This window comes from Elephantulus edwardii, unplaced genomic scaffold, assembly GCF_000299155.1.
Source record: "Elephantulus edwardii isolate Elephantulus edwardi_28Jun2011 unplaced genomic scaffold, EleEdw1.0 scaffold00587, whole genome shotgun sequence".
Classification (NCBI taxonomy): Eukaryota; Metazoa; Chordata; class Mammalia; order Macroscelidea; family Macroscelididae; genus Elephantulus; species Elephantulus edwardii.
The window spans coordinates 155,707-164,369 of record NW_006400337.1 but is presented as its reverse complement, the minus strand read 5'-3'; the positions used below and the strand labels follow the sequence as shown (position 1 = coordinate 164,369).

Sequence of the window (8,663 nt, the reverse complement as noted above, 5' to 3'; positions counted from 1 at the left end):
TAATTAAAACTCATCTTTGCTCTTCTCAACATTGTCTCCAATGTATCCATTCTCTAAGAAAGATAAGGGAAGCAAGTGACAGGGAGGAATATAAGGATAATCTGAAGTTGTTACTGGTATTTTCATGAAAACTATACCCTTGAAACATCTACTAGAGAGAGATGTTATTAACCAAAACTTTAAAAAGCCAATGAACAACTTTTTTTTTTCTCCTGCCTTAGGATTTAATAGCACAGGAGGACACCAGCCCCATGTAGATGGCAGCAGCCCAGGGGGTCACACCAGTCCTTCTGTCCTCAGATGGAGAACTCAATTATGGAGCCTTTGCAGGGGCCTGGGCACCTTTAGGAGCCTGGCTTGAGGCCTTGGCTGGCGCCTGAGTTGAGGACTTTGCTGGAGTTTCGGCCTTACTGTCAGCCTTGGCTTTGGATTTTGGCCATTAAAGCCTGAGCCCCTTGGCAATGCGGGCCCGAGCATGCTTCACAAGCCTGGGATGGGCGATGTAGGTGAGTCGGCTGAACTTGCGGTTGACACCCCTTGGCATCCTGGGCTTGACCTCTTTGGGCTTGACAAGAGCCTTCACAGCCTCAGCATGTTCATCCATGGCCTTGGCATTGTTGGCCTGCATCTTCTTCACCTTGTTGTGCTTCTTGGCAAAGTGCGTGTTCCTCAGGAATTTGGGGTCTACCCCCTTAAGAGACTCATATCGTTGTGATCTTGGTTTCTTGATACCATTTCTGTGCCATTTTCGGGACTGTTTGTGTGTGGTGTGGTTCTTGTACTTGGCCATGTCTGCACCGTTGCCGAAGCTCCCAGAGCACCCCAATAAACAACTTTTAACATTGGAGTATTATAAATATATGCTCAATAGCTGGTATTATCTATCATTCTGCAGCTTCGTCCTCGTCAAAGTTTGGCCTCTTTCAACTCATCTCAAGGTTTCACGTTTCTGGAGAGCAGCCACAGTGTTTCTGTGCCTGTAGAGATATAAGCAAATCCTCGCCCCCACTTAATAACAAATCCATTTACCCATTAATTAGTTAGAGGTTCCTTATAATATATAGGCTGATTCAATTCTTTAGAGGATTATTATATACAATGTCTTTCAGCTGGAGTTTCCCCTTGTTCATTAGCATTTAAAAAATTTAAACTAAATAAGGCTTTTTGTAAAATAGTTTGAGGAGATGATATTCGTCCCATCGCATCTCCCCCCTTCTGTTTTTTCAACATAGTTTGTAAAGTCAAATTAGCCCTATTACAGCTTGTTCTGCAATAACATAATAATAGCATATAATTCAGCCTGTTGATTAGAAGTCAGTTTTAACTACTTTATTATCTTTACCATTAGTATAACCTGTGTAACTCCTCTTAATTGATAGTATCCAATTAGTCCCTTTACCTGATTTCCTGTTTTATTATAAACACTGCAAAGTTGCAAGGACTAGTGGTTTAATATGACCTGCTAAATATTGTTCTTGACCTAATTGTTCTAAACCTTCTAATTTTTCTCTAGTTAGGGCCCACTGCTCCACCCAAATTGGTTTTTTTTATGTTAGCCAAGTCAAGGAGAGAGCATGAGGAACAGTGGCCCTCATTATAAATTTGGATGTCTTAATCTTTTTTTTGAAAGATTAAATTTAGGTTTTTGAAAACTAACAATCCCATTTTTCTTTCTATTCAGCATCTTATTTTTTTCTGGAGTTGAAATGGTGGGAATTTGTAATGTTACAATAAAGATTTACATTCATTAGTCCAATGATATCCTTTCCCACATTTTCTACAGAGCCCTGAAGGCGTGTATTTTTTCTTTACATCTCTACTCTCCCTTCTTTCTTTCTGACAATCTCTTTTCAAATGTCCTAATTTTCCACAATTGTAACATTTAGTTTGAGACAAATTTAAAGTTCTTTTTAAAGCAGTTGCTAACACATTGGCTTGATAAGAAATAGTTCCAATGTCCATACAAGCACGTATATATTCATCTAGGGAAGTATTCTGAGTCTTCAATGGTATAACAGCCTTTTGACATTCTGCATTAGCATTTTCATATGCTAAAGTTTTAAACAAAAGCTCATGAACCTCAGGTTGGGATACTGCTCTATCAATTGCATCCTTTAATCTAGATAGAAAATTGGTATATTTTTCATTTTCAGATTGTGTTGTTCTGATAAAGGATTGATCTCCCTTCCCTGAAATTTCTACTTTATCCCAGGCTTGCATACAGCAAAGCCTTATTCGTACAATCACAGCATCATATTGTAACTGAGCTCGTACTCCAAGCCATTGACCTCTCCCCAACAATTGATCAGCAGTAATATTAACAGGATTTCTAGATAAATTAATCCTTTCCATATTTGCAGCTTCATCAGTCCATCAAGTTCTAAACTGTAAATATGCTCCAGATTCCAAAACTGTCCTGACCATGGACTCCCAATCATAAGGAATTAATCGAAATTCTGTAGCTAATCCTTATAGTATGCCTCTTACATAGGTAGAATGCATACTATAAGCAAATATGGCTTGCTTTAATTCTTTAATAGTCTTATAAGATAATGACTGGTGTTGATACAATTGATACCCTTGGGGATATTCTTGATCAGGAGGCACGTCCTGAATCGTTACTGGAAATACAGAAGCTCCTGTCCCCCAATTAGAGAAATTATCTTGCTTTGCCTGTTGCAATACCCTGAACATAGCTGTTAAAGGCTTCTTAAAAGTAGTCACTCCCACCGGAGCATGATTCATATCATTAAATAACATAGAGTCTGGAACAGTTGCTGCTGATGGAGCTGTATTTTCACTTTGGTAATACATCTCATTACAAGAACCTAATTTGTCTATTTTATTAGAAAGTTCCAACACTTGTTTACTTAATTTCTCATAAGGACTATCATCCTGGATTATATCACTCAATTCCTCTGGAGTTGGAGGTGGAGGAAATTCATCCTCCTTTATATCAGATTCACTATCACTCTCTTCTGAAGAGGTTTTTTTCTTTTAATTTTTCAGATATCTCTTCTTCAGACCGTAATTGTTTTAAAGCCAATGAGATCAAAGCATGTAGTAACCAAACCGAAACAAGAATCACATCTCCCTTTTGATAAGCTCTTTCCAAAAGTGACAAAGGCTGTTTCTCCCCTTCAGTTTTAACTTCTTTTAATGTAACATTACTTAATTCAGATTCATGCAAACATTCAGCCATCTTTCTTTGCAATTTCTTTGGTTATTAGTATAATCCTGCACAGACTTTTTTACTATTCATTTCGAAGCTCTTACTGGCCAAAAGTTAATAGGAGTCTGTCCTCTTTTTTAATGTGCTTTTCGTAAAACTTGCACATTTTGCCAAATTTTTAAATTTACCTGTGCTTTATTTACTGATTTAAACTGGTGACACTGTTTGTGCACATACTGAAACAACTGCAAAAAATGACTTTTCTCTTACTTTTACCTCTGAGCTCTTAAGTAATTCTTTAAGTAACGTAATATACTGAGCTTCAGAGGACTCCTTTTTTAACTTCTATCTCTGACCTTTTAAACCGTTTACTTCAGACAGAGTGTGGGAAACTTCCCATGAAGTATTTTCTAATTCTTCTCTCAACTTTGTCCTTTGAGGGGTGAGAGAATCCTCATGAAATTTTTCTGTCCTTAACTTCCAAGGAGTGGGGATTTTCTCATGACCCTGTCTTTAATTTTCCCGAAAGTTTCACTTCCCCTGAGCAAATTCCATTTCAGTTCCTGGTGTCTTCTTGAAAAAGAGAAAAAGAAAGAGGAAGACCACAACCTTATGCAAAGAGAAACCACCATCTTGTCCCTGGTTCGGGCTCCAGAATGTTGCAGACCGAGGGTAAAGTATTTTTGGAATTATTAATAATGAGACAGACTACCAGGAATGATATAGAACAGAGAGCATGAAAACCAGGGGCCAGCAGTTCTCCTGACTGAAGGCCTCAGGCCATGCCTCTCTGTGTATTTATTGAGACTTATGAGGAAGGTAAACAAAGTAAAATCATAAGGAAGTACAAAACAAAAACAAAGGATAATGGTGAAGTCTTTTGCAGATAAGGCCAAGTTCCTTTTTATGCTTATCTCAGGAGGGAGGGATTCAGTTAATACAAACTAAGAACAATGTTGACTCTTAGGGAATGCCTTAGTGCCACAAGGTGACCTTCAGCTTGTGTTAAACCTCCCTTATAGCCTGATATATAATTTCATTTTCTTTATTATTAATGTTAGATTTGATATTCGGCTTCCCTCAGGGGAAAATCACTAGGACAACAGAGGTTACTAAGTGGAGAGAGATGAAGTAATGGGAAAAGTTTAATGGGGGGCTTGAAAAGATGGGATGATAAAAGGTATAGAGCAATGGTGATTAAGTATATAAAATATAGTGTATACCAATGATTATATAAAACACAAAATACACGTACAAGACACAATGTGTTTGAATGATTATGTGCAAACCAATAATATTTTTTTAAAAACCCTGTAAACAAAACAATGACTGCAGCAGTGGGCTCAAGTATGTAAAAAATGATGAGGATGGCACTTAATAGGAAGGGGTTCAAGTATTTCCTTCATAGGGTTGCTATGACTTGACTTGATGGCACCTAACAACAACAGATTAAATAGTTCCCCTTAGACATTTGTGCCCAGTCAGACCCTGAGAACCTAATATCATTCTCAAAATACCCTAGTAAAGGGAGCAGGAACCAAATGATCTCCACTTTTCAGATACAATAAGATCAACTCTGAATAGAAATGAAAATTCCAACGTTACAGGCACTGAAATCTTTCCAAGTGATATATTTCAACTGTTTCTCTTCCTCCTGAGTTCTCAGTGTTGTTGTTGTTATGTGCCGTTGAGTCACTTGCGACTCATAGCGACCCTATCTATGTACAACAGCCCTAAACTCTGCTCTGTCCTGTGCCAATCGCACTGTCTCTCACACTCCCATCCCGATTACCCCAGTCACTGAATCAATCCACCTCATAGAGGTTCTTCCCCTCCTGTGCTGTCCCTCCACCCCACCAAGCATGATGTCCTTCTCCAAGGACCGGTCTCTCCTTACAACATGTCCAAAATATGTTAGATAGAGCCTCAGAATCCTTGCCTCCAAGGAGCAGCCTGGTTTAACCCTTTCCAGGATGAATCTGTTTGTTTTCCTAGCAGTCCATGATACTCTCAATACTCTTCTCCAGCACCACAGCTCAAAGGCATCAATTCTCCTTCTATCCTCCTTAGTCATTGTCCAACTCTCTGATGCAGAACAAGTGATTGCAAAGACCATGGCCTGTATCAGATGCACCTTAGTCTCCAGAGAGACACCATTGCTCTTCAGTACTTTGGAGAGGTCCCTAACAGCAGACTTTCCCATGGCAATACGCCTTTTAATTTCCTGGCTACTGGTGCCAAGAGTGTTGACTGTAGAGCCCAGCAAACTAAAGCTGTCAATAATCTCCATCATCCATCCTGATGCTGCCAATTGGTCCAGTGGTGAGAATGTTTGTCTTCTTGACATTGAGCCTCAATCCATACTGAAGGCTGCAGTCCTTGACCCTCTACAGCAAGCGCTTCAGGTCTTCCTCAGTTTCAGCAATATCTCTGAAAAAACTTGTTCTAGGGTCCTAATGGAGTAAAAAAGGGAAGCTTAGATTTCACAGCCAGTCTGTCATGTGCGTAGTGTAGGTATTATTAAAATCTTTCCCTTGAGAGGGTGAAACCAAGCTGATCCTTAGAAGCAAGGAATTTGAAGCTTCATCTGACATACTTTGGGCATGTTGCAAGAAAAGACCAGGTCTTGGTGAGGGATATCATGCATGGAAGGGTGGAGGGGTAGCGCAAATAGGAAGACCTTGGATGAATTTCAGTGACTGGGGTAATGGAAGTAGGTGTGTCAGAGACAATGAGATTGGCTTAAGATAAAGCAGGGTTCAGAGCTGTTGTAACTAGGGTCCCTATGAGTCACAAGTGACTCAACAGCATATAACAAAACAGCATCTTCACCTTCTTACAAGCTATGTGACCCCAGGAGTGTCCTCTTGCCAATATGTGTGACACTGTGACTATTCACACCACTGTGTGTGATGTGGAATGTCCGTATCCCAGTGTGTGTGACCTCAAGAATATCCAAATCTTCATCTTTGTGACCCTTGGAGAGTTCAAACTTCTGTCTATGTGAACTTAGTATTGTCGAAATCACAGTTGGAGTGACTCCATGAGTGTCCAATGTCCAAGTCTTCATCTCTATGGTCTCAGCAGTACTCACACTTTATGTGACCTCACAGTTGTTCATACCTTAGCTACATCCCATTTTGTGTCATTCCAGCATCCCAGGGCTACTCACATTCCAGTCTGAATGAACCCCAAGAGTCACACTGACCTCAGATTATTATCATCCAAGTCTGTTTGACCATGGGAATGTCCACACTATGGTCTGGTTGACTGCAATAATATGTCAATCTGATCCTAGAAGTGTCCACACTCCAGTCAGTGTGACTCCAACAAGAGTGGTCATTCTCTAGTGTGTGCAGTTACAATAGTGTCCACTCCCCAGTGTTTTTGGCTTCTGAAATATCCAGAACCTAAGTAACCCTATGCTTGTCCACATTCTGTGAGGCCCTAGAAATACTCACTACATTCTGTGTGACCTGAGTGTTGCTGCATGTGGCCTGAAAGTCTTATTTCTTGTAACAGAGCGAATGTTACAAAAAAACAAACCCAAAGTTGTTCTTGTAGGTGCCATCAAATAAAGTACAACACACAGGATCCTAGGTCTGGACCCTGTCCTATTCTGTGACAACCTCATCATCTCTGACACACTTGAGTTGTAGTTACTGCATCAGTCCACTTGGTTGTTCCTCTCTTTTGCTCACTCTCTAACTTTTCAAGCATGATATCCCTCTTCAAGGATATGCACTTGAAGCAGCAAGCCCAAAGTATGTGAAACAGAGCTTGTCATTTTTGCCTCCGAGCACTTTGACTGTACTTTCTCCAAGACATATCTATTTGTTCTTTTGACAGTCCATGGTATGTATATTCAGTACTCTTCTCCAACACCACAGCTCAAAGGCATCAATTCTTTTGTCATCCTTATTTGTTGTTCAGGTACAAGATACATAACAAGTGATTGAAAAGACCATGGCCTCAATCGAGCACACTTTTGTCTTCAAACTGACATCATTGCTCCTCAGTAGTTTGGAGAGGTCTCTGACTGCAGACTTTCCTAATGCAATACGTCTCCTAATCTCCCAATTACTGACTGGATCTAAGCAAGATGTGATTATTGACAATTTCAATCTTTTATCCATCTATCATGATTATCATCAGTCTAGTAATTATCTTTTATCCATCCATCTATCATGATTATCAGTCTAGGGGTGAAAACTTTTGTTTTCTTGATGTTGAAGGCTGTAGTCCTTAGTCTTCTACAGCAAGCACTTCATGTCCTCCTCACTTTCAAAAAACAAGGTTGTATCATCTGCATAATGTAGGTTGTTGATGAGCCTTCCTCTGATCCTGATGCCACATTATTTTTCATAGAGTCCAGTTTCTCGAATGATTTACTAAGCATTCAGATTGAATAGGTATGCAGAGTTTTTACAATCCTGATACACACCTTTCTTAATTTTAAACCATGCAGATTCTCACCACTGGGCCAATTGGCAGCATCAATATGGATGGTGAAGAGATTGAGATAATTAACAGTTTTAGTTTGCTTGGCTCCACAGTCAACACTCTTGGTACCAGCAGCCAGGAAATCAAGAGACGAATTGCTCTGGGAAAGTCAGCTGTCAGGGACCTCTCCAGAGTACTGAAGAGCAACGACATCAGGCTGGAGTCTAAGGTGCACTTGATCCAGGCTATAGTCTTTGCAATTGTGTGCTATGCATCAGAGTGCTGAACAGTGATTAGGGATGACAAGGAAGAGAATCGATGCCTTTGTGCTGTGGTGCTAGGGAAGAGTGTTGAATATACCATGGACTGCTAGGAGAACAAACAGGTTTATCCTGGAGAGGGTGAAGCTGGGCTGCTCCTTGGAGGCAATGATTCTGAAGCTTCGTCTGATGTACTTTGGGCATGTTGCAAGGAGAGATCAGTCCTTGTAGAGGCACATCATGTTTGAGAGAGTGGAGGGATGGCGCAGGAGAGGAAGACCCTTAACGAGATTGATCGATTCAGTGATTGGGTAGTGGGAGTAGGTGTGTTTGAGACGGTGAGGTTGGCACGGGATAGAGCAAGGCTTAGGGCTCTTGTACACAAGCGACTCAATGACAAATAACAACAACAACAAAATAACACATAACACATAACAACAACAATGTTCCCTTGGTCTGTTCAGACAACAGCCGCTTGGTCTAGGTTTCTCATGAGCACAATTAAGTGTTCTGGGATTCTCATTCTTTTCAATGTCAGGCATAATTTATGAACCACACAGTCAAATGTCTTTGTTGTTGTTGTTGTTATGTACCATCGAGTCGTTGGCGACTTATAGCGACCCTATGCACCGCAGCCCTAAACCCTACTCTATCCTGTGCCAATCGCATTGTCTCTGACACACCCATTCCGATTACCCCAGTCACTGAATCAATCCACCTTATAGAGGGTCTTCCCCTCCTGCGCTGTCCCTCTACCCTACCAAGCATGATGTCCCTCTCCAAGGACC

General features: G+C 40.6%; 1 pseudogene; it reads right to left on the bottom strand.

Annotated features, from left to right (window-relative positions):
- Positions 1–313: 313 nt before the first annotated feature.
- LOC102861466 lies at positions 314–790 on the bottom strand (annotated as a pseudogene).
- Positions 791–8,663: the final 7,873 nt, after the last annotated feature.